The following is a 13,676-nucleotide window of genomic DNA, read 5'->3' on the forward strand; positions in this document are numbered from 1 at the left end:
ACTGCATCCCAAAACCAGTCCAACCTGTCTCTGCCTCCCTAACCGGTTCTTCCTCTCACCCATCCCTTCCTCCCACCCCAAGCCGCACCCCCAGCTACCTACTAACCTCATCCCACCTCCTTGACCTGTCCGTCTTCCCTGGACTGACCTATCCCCTCCCTACCTCCCCACCTACACCCTCTCCACCTATCTTCTTTACTCTCCATCTTCGGTCCGCCTCCCCCTCTCTCCCTATTTATTCCAGTTCCCGCCCCCCATCCCCCTCTCTGATGAAGGGTCTAGGCCCGAAACGTCAGCTTTTGTGCTCCTGAGATGCTGCTTGGCCTGCTGTGTTCATCCAGCCTCGCATTTTATTATGTTGGAATTTAATGTTCCTTTACTGAATCACGAAACCAATATTCCCCAAATTTCAATTATAATGTTTGTAAATATATAGACATGCACAATGATATATCACAAAAACAGCAACGCACAGATCAGAGATTTAAGGTGGGCATGCGATAATCTGAGAAGGAGCAGGATGTGACATACGTACTGGTTCCTATCACCGCTGGTGCAGGTGGTATCCTTACAAGGCTGGGGTGGGGGGTCGTCCTGGTTGGACATGTTACATCTCGTGGAGACCAACTCCTTTGACCTGAGCACACGGCAACAAACTCAATTTTGTCTCTTTTGTGCATCTAATATCATTTTGAACTTCTTTCATAAACTATGGTTTGCCACTGATCTCTTTGCACACCTGTGCCTGACAGGAACAAACATTTTTGTACTTCACTCATTCGCTCTTTCAATGTTAGCCATTGCCAATCCGCAGTCATTCCTTTCAGTAACATTTCCCAATCCATCATAACAACTCACACCTCATACCATCAGTTTTCCCTATTAAGATTCAGGACTCTAGTGTCAGAATCAACCACTTCAGTCTCCAGCTTGATGAAGAATTTTATCATATCATGGTCAGTCATCCCCTAGATGTCGCTTACAAATACATTATCAATTATTCTTTTCTCACTGCATAGTGAGGATGACCGGTTCTCTAGTTGGTTTCTCAACACATTGATCCAGAAAACTATTCCATATAATCTCTAGGAAGTCTGCCACAGTAGTGTGACTAATATGGCTTGTCCAATTTATCTGCATATTAAAGTCACCCGTAATTATAAATGTTCCTTTACCATGTCTCTGATATCCTGTTTAATGTCATTTGCAACATCACCACTACAGTTTTGCAATCTATAATATTTTTAGCCCTTGGTATTTCTCAATTTTATCCACACAGGTTCTAGCCTCATTTTTGTTCTAAAGCGGGAGAGCTCCTAATTTTTGAATAACGTCCCCTAATTCTAGACTCGTCCACAACAAGATACAATCTTTCCACATCAACCTGGTCAAGATCTTTCAGGATCTTATGGACATAGTCCAGTCATCCTTCACTCCTCTAAATATGACTGGAAACTAATCAGTTAAGTTCACGTTCTGGTCAGTGGTATTGTCCAGGACATTGAAGAGAGGGTGGACAGCTATGGTGATACCACTGCATGTCAAAGGCTAAAGGTCAGATTCTCTCCTGTTGGAGATGGTCATTGCTGGCACTTGTGTGATGTTTGTGTCACTTCCGACTTGTCAGTTCATACCTAGAAATTGTCCAGATTTTGCTACATTTGAACATGGACTGTTTCAGTGTCTGAGAAGACATGAATAATGCTGAAAATTGTACAACCATTGGCAAACACTCCCACTTCTGATCTAATGATAGATGGAAGGCCATTGATAAAGCAGCTCAAAATGGTTGGGCCTACGAGACATTGCCAAGGACAACTTTCAACAATGTCCTGTGGCTAAGATGATCAATTGGCAATAATAACAGCTATGTTCCCCTCTGCTTAATGTAGCTCTAACCCAGAGTTTTCACCTGATTCCCTTTAGTAGCTGTTCTGCTTGGACTACTTGATGACATAGACTGTAAATGTTGCCTTGATGTCAAGTACAGTCATGCTCACTTCCTGTCAAATTTGCTATCTGTCCCTGTTCGAAGCAAGGCTGTGATGGGGTCAGGAGCTACGTGAGCCTGGCTAAACCAAGCTGAGCATCACTGAGGAGAATACTGCAAGCCACTTAACACGGTCAATGCTCCTTTTACCACTTTAATGATAACAGAGCTGACTGATAGGGCAGTGAGTGGCTGGTTTGGATTGTGCCATTTTTTGAGGGGAATAAGTCATGATTGAATGATGAATGATGGGTAGTAATTGACAGTGTTAGATTTGTCCTGCACCTTACGTATGGGGCACTACTGGATAATTTTCCTCATTGTCAATTTCAGGAATGAATACTCAGTCCTGTTTTCTGAACGTGAAACTTATGATCAATGGAAGAATGCATTGACCATGTGGACCTGTATTACTTCTTTACCTAGAAGAAATAGGGTACAACTTTGGATCTTATGCCACATATATGAAAGCAGGATAAGTAGCAATATTTTTTCGAAATTGAAGACTGATGATCATTTGGACAAATTAACAACTTTCATCGATGAAATTTATTTATTTAAAAAATGATTTCCTAACTGTTTAGATGTCAGCAGATTTTGACAGTTCATAAAGAAAAAGGAGTGAAGATAGCACCATAGAACAGTACATATGGAATTCAGGAGATTGCATACGAAGACTGCACAAATCCCAAATCTGAGGCGACATTTAAATCCTGACATTGCCATGGTATCGAGCTTAGAAAGACTTCTATTTTTGAAGGAAGCTAAATTTGCAGATAATAGTCTGCAACAAGATCAAATGTCAGAAGCCCTAACAATATTTCTTGGAAAGTATTCCTTTCCAGTGGTGCTTTTGGTGCAAATAGGGCAATTGGCCAGAAAATACAGGATACAAGGTAACAACCTGACACACCCATGTAAGTACAGGATGCAGACAACAGTATGAAAGAAAATTTTAGCTGAGACAAATGAGGGCAGAAATTCTTTTGACAATTTTGGGAAGTGAAGAGAATTTGGCACTTACCAAAAAAGAACAACTACCAAAAATGCACATTCAATGTTTCAGGTGTGATTCAAAGTGCCATTACACCATGCGCTATCACAAATAATATAATGGTGTATTCAAAGACTAAACACAAAATGGGTGATTCAGAAGCAGCTGGGGATATGGATATTGGTCATAAAAAGTTTCAGCCCAGTGTTAAATCTGTTGGTGGCAGAAATTTTCAGTGCCATATTAGACAATGGATGCATGCTTACACTGTATGGAATGAACAGGCAGAAATGCTACCTAGACTCGAGTAGTCAAGATTGGAACAAAGTTAAGAAATTTGACAGTACCACCAGTTTCAGATTTGGTGATGATAGCACACTAAAATGTTTAACAGAATGGTCATTCCTTGCAAAAGAGCAGAAATCAATAATTTTATTAGCACAAATCAAGTGAAATACTGTACGGGTGAAGTGCGTCATTAATGATAAAAAGCACAAATGGGGCTAAATGTAGAAAATTACACAGCTATCGCATTTGTGTAAATTACAAATTCATAGATTTTCCAATCAGAATGCAATTGTATTCCTTTAACAGAGCATTTAACAGAAGAATCTCCCAACTGAAACAGGGGCATGCAGGCAGTGCTTTCAGACTTCCTTTCCAAAGAAAGAAGCAAGTTCCTGGAAACAGTTGAGAGTACTGGAAAAGAACCTTTGGAATTCTAATCTACACTAGAAAATATATGAATAACACTGTCTTTTTTTTATTCACTTTTATTGCGTACATATTAATTATTTTAAGAGATAAAAGGAAATCTGTTATCATCCAGTAGGAAATAGCAGGGGTGCCCAAGGCCAAATAGAACTAGGGAACGGATGATGGTTATACATTAGTTGAGGGATAATTGGATAATGACTACAACTGGTTATGGGAAACAAGTAATCAGTGTGCAAAAACAGAAATTGGTGGAAAAGCTTAGCAGGTCTGGCAGCATCTGTGAAGAAAAAAAAACAGAATTAACGATTCGAGTCCAGTACCGGACCCAAAATGTTAACTGATCATTTTTTACTCACAGATGCTGCTAGACCTGCTGAGCTTTTCCACCAACTTCTGTTTTTGTTCCTGATTTATAGCATCCGCAGCCTTTTCGGATTTTATTAAGTCATCAATGTGGTTGGAGTTTGTGATGCGCAAATTGGAATAAAACTGACCAGAAAAGTACATGCCTGGACTCTGTCTAACCATCTCAGCTCTAGTGTGTATTATCTGTAGTACTGAGGACCTCCGGAGGATGCCAAGATTGTGGCTGGAGATGCTTGCAAATGCTTCAGATTTCAATTGTACACGGATGTGTTATCCTTCATCATTCAGATTGGGGATATTCGAGGTGCCTCCTTCCCCTGTTAGGACTTTTAACTTTCGACGACCATTTGTAACTGGATGTGGTAGGATGGTACAGCTTAGATCTGATCTGTTGGTTGAGGTCTCATTTAGTCCTACTTGATATCCTGCACTCTTCATTGAGCCAGAGATCAGCTTCCAGCTTGATGGCATTGGTAAACAATAGATCTGTTAACCCTCCGCTCCAATTTCCTGCCTTTTCCCCATAACACCGGATTACCTTATTGATTAAAAATCTGTCTATTTCTGCCACGAACAACCTTCTCTTCTGAGTTCATGCTCTCTGGTACTAGAATCACCCAGAAGGCAGGAACAAAACTTTTCCACAAATACTATGTCAAGTTCACTAAGAATTTTGTACATTTCAGTAAGGTCACTTCACATTCTTCTAAACTCCAACGAATACAGGTCCAACCTACTCAACCTCTCCTCATAGAACAGTTCCTCCATAGTTGACATGAACCTCCAGAAACTTCTCTGGGATTGCCTCCAATGCCAATATATCCTTCTTTAGACAAGAGGACCAAAGTCATTCATGGCATTGTGGGCAGATTAATACTTTTGATGGTTTTAATAGTTTAGTAGTTTTTTTATGGTTTTAGTTTTAATATGGTTTTAACTTCCTTATTTTATTACCATCCCTTTGAAATAAAGGCCAATATTCCACTTGCATTCCTTATTATTCACTGAAATTGCATGCTAGCTTCCGTGATCTATGCACAACAATTCCCAAATCTGAAGTCTTAAATAATAAACTTCAAAAATTACAGAATGTAAGAATGAACAGCCAAATGCCTAACGATTTCCTATGAGACTTTTATATCTGCCATATAAATGGGTTAATGCTTTTGTTAAAAAGACAACGGAATTTCATAAAATAGACTACATGATTTTGTATTAATACTTGCAATGCATAATTTAAAGGCCATTTTGATAAATGTACATTAACCCTTTCCCTTTATCATGCTGGCTTCAGAAAAGAAATCAGATCACACAAAGTCAAGGGTTCAGGGTTAATGTGTGTTTTTATCTTTTTCTCTTGTCACATTTTGATTCCGCTCGGTTTGAGTGATGTTGCTATTAACCTGAAATGACAGTCCAACATTCAAGTTCTTTTGCTCCGATCATTGGAACATAGAGAAGAACTGAGAACACAGACAAGGTCTAAGTGTACAAATCACTCGTTATGGATCAAGTGCTTCTCTATGTCCGTCGATCAGGCAAAAGTGGGCACTTACAAAAAATCTGTTTTAACAAGCCTTTTTCAACACCTCACTACATATCATGGTCTGCAAAAATAGACGCATAAATATAACACATGCATCAACCATTAAATTCTGGATAAATAAAGTCACCCAACCAAACACATGTTCTCCCTTTAAAAACAGACAATTTTGTTCTCAGAATATTTGATCCTTATCCCTTATCAATTTAGCTCCAGAGTTGCCGCTGTATCTACATTTTAAAAAAACTTTTAGGGACTGATTGTATTCGCACACATTTGTTTTGTCCTACATTTCATTTTTATTGAGGTATTCACTGTCCCCTCTCTGACTCTTGCATTAATTCATTGCTATTTACTTGCAACAGGGGCAGCACATGATCAATCCAAAGAGCAACTTTCCTTGCCTTACACAGTTGTGAGACCTCATTGAAATGGAATGCCATGTTTTGCTTCCACTCAAATACCTGTCCATGTTCTCTACCATCTTAAAGGGAAAACAAAGTGGAGAAAAGGCCAACTGGACTGTTCAGTCGACTGGCCTGTTATTTAGGATACATAACACTCTTTTTTAGAAAAACTCGGAGGCTTCTGTACCAAGTTAATTAACTGGAAATGGTAAATTTAGTTTTTGGCAACATTTTTCTTCCTCAGCTTCCTCCTTTGGCAGCCTCCTCAACAGTGCATCACGTGCCCTGGCAATCCTTAACACCTCAAAAGTCACTGCCAAAGAGATACTGCAGACAGCAATTCCTGTTTGTGAATTACTTAAAGTCAGAGGCATTACTGACTCCTTCTTTACTTGTCTCTATTACAGCCAATAGCAGCAATTGTTCTGCATAAAATTGAGGTGCAGCACAAGTAACTTAACATTATGGGTATAATTTAAGCAGCTTGCAGAAAATCGTGAGCACATTCTTTATAGATACATATGATTTCTATACAGGCAGGGAGCAGTGGAGATTTTCCAACCATCGTTTCATCACGTAAGGAACTCCAGTGTCAGAACATACAGTCCTGGAGTGCTGCCAAACAAGAGACATCTGCTTCACAACAATGAGGAAGACTGGAAACTAGTCACTCACACACTGCTCTAAGCAGGCAGCCACAGAGCTCAGAAACACTCTACATTTGTTGTATCAAGGCTAAAGCTAAAATTCATATCCCACAAGTTTGTTTTGCGGTTTTACTTAACGTAAAATTTGAATGTTAGCACAATTAATTTTAATGACACATTCCTGGCTGTAGTCGAGTTGACTGTTACTTTAGCATATATTTACACAAGGTTTCCGTATCTATTATAGATAGATGGCTTTTAGCTCCCCAACAAGCAGAGTCCAGCAGCAAATGAGAGATTAGCGTCCATAAATTGGACACGTCTGAGGGTTTTGAACTTACCCAGAATAAGGTGACGGTTAAAGCTGTCACATTGAACTTGAAACTCAACTGATATACTTTTGGGCAGCACATGTATCAGGTAGCTTTCAGAATATACATTCAATGCCCACCTACTATTAATATTTCAGAAGTGAACACTGATGGTACTCATAGGACTCAAATTCATTGGCAGACACTGTTGGCTTGCAGAACAATCTGATTTAACAACTTCTTTTGACAGATATTTTATAGTTTCTCTGTATTTCTCCATCTGCAATGTAACCAACATGAGAATTGTTGCATTTCAGTCTGCAATGATACTACAAGGACATTGACTCTTTCTATTTTTCAAGGGCAAGTCCAACACACTTCCCTTAAATATTCACAGGGAAGACACAAGCAACATACGCTTCCTTCTCAAAAAATAACCAAAACAAAAACAATGATTTTAAGTTAGCAAACTTGGAAATTCTGGACAGACTAATTTAACTAAAAGCAAATGAATCTCAAGGGATACATCAAATTAATCCTAGATTACCAAAGGAGTCAAAGTAGGAGATTTATAATATTGATAATGAGTGTGAGGGAGTCAATGGCAGTGCAGATTTGATCCAGGATAACATTGACCGTATTCAGAAAAAGTATTGGAACAGACACGAGTTATTACAGGTGCATTAAGGTTATTTCAACAAGTGGTAAATAACGGACATATTCAGGAGGAAACTTCATGATCACCTGTAAAATAATAACTTAGCATCCAGCAGTTATAATAGCTTTAAAAGGACATCATCCTGTCTGATCAAATTCCTTCACTTCTATGAGGATGTGGGGACTAAAGTGGATTTTTGGAAAATCCTGCAATATTGTATAAGAAGGCTTCCAAAGACATTTGACAAAGTTTCACACCAAATATTATGAAGCAGAATCAAAGTTATTAAGACTTGGGTAACCTTGGAAAAGGGTAAGTAACTGGTATAAATGTAGAAAACATTCAGAACTCTAGATAAGATTGGGCAAGGAGTGGATAGAAAGTACTGAGGGGACTACCACCTTCTCTCGTTACATCAGTGACTCAATGTAATTTACATCAATTACATCAATGTGGCTTTCTGCTTTGACGAAACTGAATAGAACGCTGGAATCTCTCATGAAGTCTATTTGATTTATGCAGCTATAATACTTTGAACCAGTGTGGTTGGGGGGGTGGGGCGGATAACAGGAGGACTCTCTTATTTCAGCCTTTGCTTTTAGTGAACAAAACATTACTTTTGTGCCCCAACAAAAAAATGATTCAGCAACTTGGGTTAAATTGTTTCCTTATCACCATACACTTCCACACCTCCTTTTCTCCTTATTATTTTAGTTAGTGTTTGAAATTCCATTATTCTACCAAAAGTAATTTTGACAGTGCCTTAAATGTAGAACAAAAAAAAGACAAAACACAGGCACATTCAACGTACAGAATATGGCATAGAGAATACTCATGGCAGTGTCACAGTGATTGCCAAGTTTTATGTAACTTCAAAAACGCCCCAAGAAAACTTCAGAGCTGTAACAGGAACTTACAATTCTGATAACTTCAGAAATCATTTGAGTTTTGCTTTTGCAGTTTCCATCTGTGACCTTGCCTATGTATAAGCTACTATGGTTCTCCCAGATCCATATGGGCCAACACTGGCAGAATACAATTGTATTCTTTTTCTGAGATGTTCTCCTAAAGGGAGATGAACGTGTTTTTGTCACCTACAGTTTCATTACTCGTACGCAATCAGCACATCCAAATATGTTCACAACTGTTCTTTCCTTCTACTCTGCACATACACTCTGACTTCAAATCAACTTATACACTTAGTCATTCACTGTGCTGGTTTTCGTGGAACTACAAAAATCAATACACTCTGAATTGTTATATGAATTTACTAAATTACATTTGAGATGCAATACCGTAGTTTCACAGTGTGTTGGGAAAAAACAGCGAGAGAGAGAAAGACAGACAGACAGAGAGAGAGACAGACGTGACTCTCAAATGTTTAATGCATTGCACAACCAAATAAAAAGTTGGATTCAATCAAGTCAAATTATGACCCTGGATCAGCTGGTCTTTCTTAGCCCTCTCATCACTGCAGGCAGGTTTACCTGCCTGGTTACTGTCATGATGACGGCCTGGATTAATTACACTTGCCTTGATGAGGAAGAACATCTTAAAGAGTCCTGTGGCTTCATACACGGTATGGTCAAGTAAACTTTTTCTGGTTCGGGCTTTACAAAATTGTTTAAGATTATTGCATACAATGAGAAGAGAGATTGAGAGCTGGGATGCGGGAATTCCTTCCATTTCAAGTAATCAAGATGAAAGCTTAACAACAAAACAAAAATGTGCTTTGCTCTGCTCCAATCCTGTCTCAAGCTCACCAGTGTCCAGCTTTAATACAGCAAGGCAACAGTCAATGACCCCACTCCAAAGAGGTCAGTTGAGTTTTTAAAGTATTATAAAGTGGTATTGTTAATTGTGAATAGCCAGGTTCCCAAGCCTTTGGAAACCTGACAAATATACCTAAACGAAGAGCTCAATGTGCTGAATCACAACCCAGTGAACAGTAAAATGTAGGGCAAGTCAAACTCAGCTTACTATTCTACCAGATTCTACTCTCAATCATTACCAAAATAATGGAAGGTATCTTTAATGGTATCTTCATCAGCGCTATCAAGTAACACTAACTCAACAATAACCGGCTCTCTGATACTCAGTATGTGTTCCGCTAGATCTACTTAGCCCCTGGCCCCAATACAACCTTGATCCTGATGTGGACAAAACAGCTGTACTCAACTTGGGAAGTGAAACTGATTGCTCTTGATATCAAAGCTGTGTTTTATCAAGTGGGCATCAAGAAGCCAACATTGTCAAGGGACAAATAATATTCATGCCATGTAAGTGTCACAATTACCATATCCAACAAAATGGAATCCTACCATCACCCTTCGACATTCAATGGCTGAATCTCCCTCTATCACTATCTTGGGAGTTTACCATTGACCAGCTACTGAACTGGATCATACACATAAATGTTGTAGCCACAAGAGGAACTCAAAGGCCTGGAATTCTGGAGAGTAACTCATCTCCTGTCATCTCAAAATCAATCCACCACTTGCAAGGCACAAGTCTGGAATGTAGTGGAATATTCTTCATTTGCATGGATGAACGTGGGTCCATCACTACTCAGTGAACTCAATCCTACTCAGGACAAAACAGCCCACCTTATTGGCACCGATTGTTTAATACTCATTCCCTTCACCACAGGCACACAGGGGCAGTAGTGTGTGCCACCTCTAAGTTACATTGCAACAACTCACCCAAGGCTACTTAGGCAGCACTTTCAAAAGCCTCTAACTCTAACACTTACAGAGAAACACAACTAGCGGCAAGACAGGTGCCATCCAAAGTTGAAACTATCCTGCCATTCCTTCAGAGTCACGGCATCAAAATCCTGGAACTCCCTCCCTGAAAGCATTGTTGGGGTACAACAGCACATGGACTGCAGCAGTTCAAGAAGGCAGCTCACCACCACCTGCTCAGGATCAGTACTGATGAGTAATAATGCTGGGATTGACAGCAGCGCTCTCATTCTGTGAATGAATAAAGAAATGTTACAGTGCCCAAACAAATCAATTTGTTCCAAACTCAGAACAGCATTCCATACTATGCCAGAGTGAGAATTCTTCAATCCTGTGGCTTCTCACTTTTATGTTGAATGGTCATGCCCGCCAGGAACTGGAATCAGTCTGACCAAACCCCACTGGGTATTGGAGTCTTAAATTGAGCAGACAGGCAAGATTTGAATTGGATGTTGGTGAAAGGCCAGCGAGTCATTTACTGGGCCAACCAGTTCACCACATCTAGGCTTTCAATGAACGTAAAAAAAAAGCCGAGCTTTATTGGGATTCTAAAAGCCAAATGAAACATTGACTGCATTGGTAACTAACCATGCAGTCATAGTGGGTTTGCAATTCAGAAGTCATGAGCTGAAACGCCATCAAGCCATGGAATGGAAACTGAATTCTGTGAATCTAATAATCTGTGGTAGGTACTATAAAAACAACCAAGCATCAAACAGAAAAAATTACAAAAGGCAAAGTATTGTGGATGCTGGAGATCTGAAATTAAAACAAAGGGCTGGCAAAATTTTTTTTAGCAGATCTGGCAACATCTATGAAGAAGGAAACCATGTAAAAATTTTGAGTCCAACATAACTTTTTCAAAACTGAGGGGAACTGGAAAATAATTTTTTACACTATTGACAAAGGGATCAGAGGAGCTCATGGGCTTATTTTTTAAAATGAGACATTGTCTCAATCTGGTTCACCAACAGCTCTTCAGGGAAGAAAATCTGCCTGGCTTTCACTACTAACTACCCTACTGGTGACTCAAATCCCATAACCATTATGGAGTTGGCTTGAAATTTCTTTTGAAGTGGCCCACACCACTTTGAAATATAACGGCTACAACTGTAATGCTGCACATGATGCACATCCCAAGATCAAATAAAGTAAAAATGTAATTAATAGCAGGATCTTCGTCAAAAACTTAAAATCAAGGCAAATTTCTCAGGCAAAAATAAAAGTGGAAGGGTGGACATCTCATGTTTTCTGTCAGCCATTCCATGTGACTGAACATTGTTACAGTCTGTACTCTAGAGCAAAAATAATTGTCCAACTAAGACAAGTTAAATAGGTGTTAGGAACTTTTTGTTCTGACCTGGACAAAGCCCACAAAAATTCATATATTTACAATTGCTAATCAAAGAGATCTATAGCTGCATTTTGGGACCTCTTAGCTCTCATACAGTGAGAATCTGATGGTGGCAAGCGGCAAGGCTGGTGAAAAAAAAATTTGACAGAGGCTGAAGCTAACTGACTCTCAAAGCACTAAGTTGCGGCACAATTTTGTTTGAAACTGAAAACGAATAATACACTGCCTTACTATCGAGACTTTAACTTCAAAAAGCTCATATTTTTGTGGAGAAAATGCATTGTACTGTTACCGCTTACCCTTCAAATTTAAAGTAGAAGTATTCCGTGTTCTTTTTAATATATTCATGATAAAATTGCCACCAATACACAAAGCAATAATCATGCAAATATGACAGTCATTACAATGCATTGCTTCCTGATTGTTTATTAAATACCATCTGAACTAAAGCAAGCTCATTAAATCTGTTACATTTAGTAAGATTGATGCAGTTGCTGAATAATTATTAATTTGTACTGGTTGAACTTGGCCATCACTTAAGTTAGCCTGAAGGAGAATAAAAAGCAATATGTCATCAACACCTCCTAACTATTGTTCACACTCCAACACTGGCACTGCAATTCACAGCAAACACATATGCAAGTATTTTGCGATACTACAGTACTCCCTGCATTTAATTTTAGTTGTTTCATTGTTAAATGTGTGTGCCAAAGCGAACATGAATGACTCATGGTCTATGTGCCAAGAAGGAAATTCGACTTTCATGCAATAGTCTTTCTACATAAACTCCTTGAAATTAGTAAATTTCAGAAACATCAATAATAAGTGTTTGAGGAGAGAAAAACAGGCATTTAAAACATTAAATATTCCTACAATAACAAGAATGTGGTACAAAACAAATGCTTCCATTTACAATACAGCAATCTGAGCACACAAGCTGTATCCAATACATGACTCACTCTGCTAAAATCAATATTTCAATATTCAAATTGCAGAAGCAAATAGGGAAAATGGCACTTTCAAAACTTGATAAACAAAACAGAAGACAGCCCAGCATCAACAGCAATCAGCAGTTTGAAAATGTTAAACTAAGGAGGCTGTCCCTATCACATTAAGAACTGTAAATGCAGCTGAGTACAGAATGTTAACACATCGCAGAAACAATATTGTGCACACACACTCTGTTTCAGGTAACCTTTACTATTGTAAAAGCAAAAGAGTCTCTGGTAATGCTACAATTTCACCAATCAGATGTGTCTAAATTTTACTAAAGCTCATCAATTCATTCCAAAGCATCTTTCCTATTACAGCTTTGACTGTTCGTATAATGTGTAATGAGAGAGAATCCTGTTTTTTTAAATATCAGCATGAAGATCCTGCCACTCAATATAAATACATCCAATAAGCAATAAAAACTGAAGATTTATTCAGTGTCAAAATGGCAATCAGTACCTAAACTTGTTATCAACTCAGATTACAGAGTCGCATCTACAAAACATCGCTTTACATATATAATTTTCTTTGCTTGCAAAATTTAGTCTGCAATAAATATTTCACGTGCCTTTAGATATGAGAGGTGAATTTATGAGCAACTGTCTGACAAGACACTTATGACAGTCTGATTTTCTTAATTAACAGGTCTGTTGGGTCCTTGTAAATTCCCTGTCACTTCCTTAAATTTAACTAACTGAGCTTGGTGGCAGCACAATAGGAAAGAGTAACTTCCATTTCAGCCTCTTCTTATTACCCTCCCTGTTATAACAGTGAGAGCCATTCCAAGCACCTCTTACTTACAGTAAGTATCAGACAACTAGCTGTCACTGAACTGGTAGCACGCTCCCACTGCGATGCTTGTGATAATTTCAGTGGAAACACAGGTACCCTTCCAAAGAAAATATAAATTAAATGTTTCTCTTCAGTAATGTGGGATAGTTCCTTTCCATTA

General features: G+C 38.8%; 1 protein-coding gene across 10 annotated transcripts in view; it reads right to left on the reverse strand.

The window, feature by feature from the left end:
* Window positions 1–13,676, reverse strand: part of LOC125456915 (LIM domain-binding protein 2) — a 263,846-nt gene that overhangs the window by 249,399 nt on the left and 771 nt on the right. The window lies entirely within an intron of this gene.

The sequence above is a fragment of the Stegostoma tigrinum genome, chromosome 1 (assembly GCF_030684315.1).
Source record: "Stegostoma tigrinum isolate sSteTig4 chromosome 1, sSteTig4.hap1, whole genome shotgun sequence".
NCBI lineage: Eukaryota > Metazoa > Chordata > Chondrichthyes > Orectolobiformes > Stegostomatidae > Stegostoma > Stegostoma tigrinum.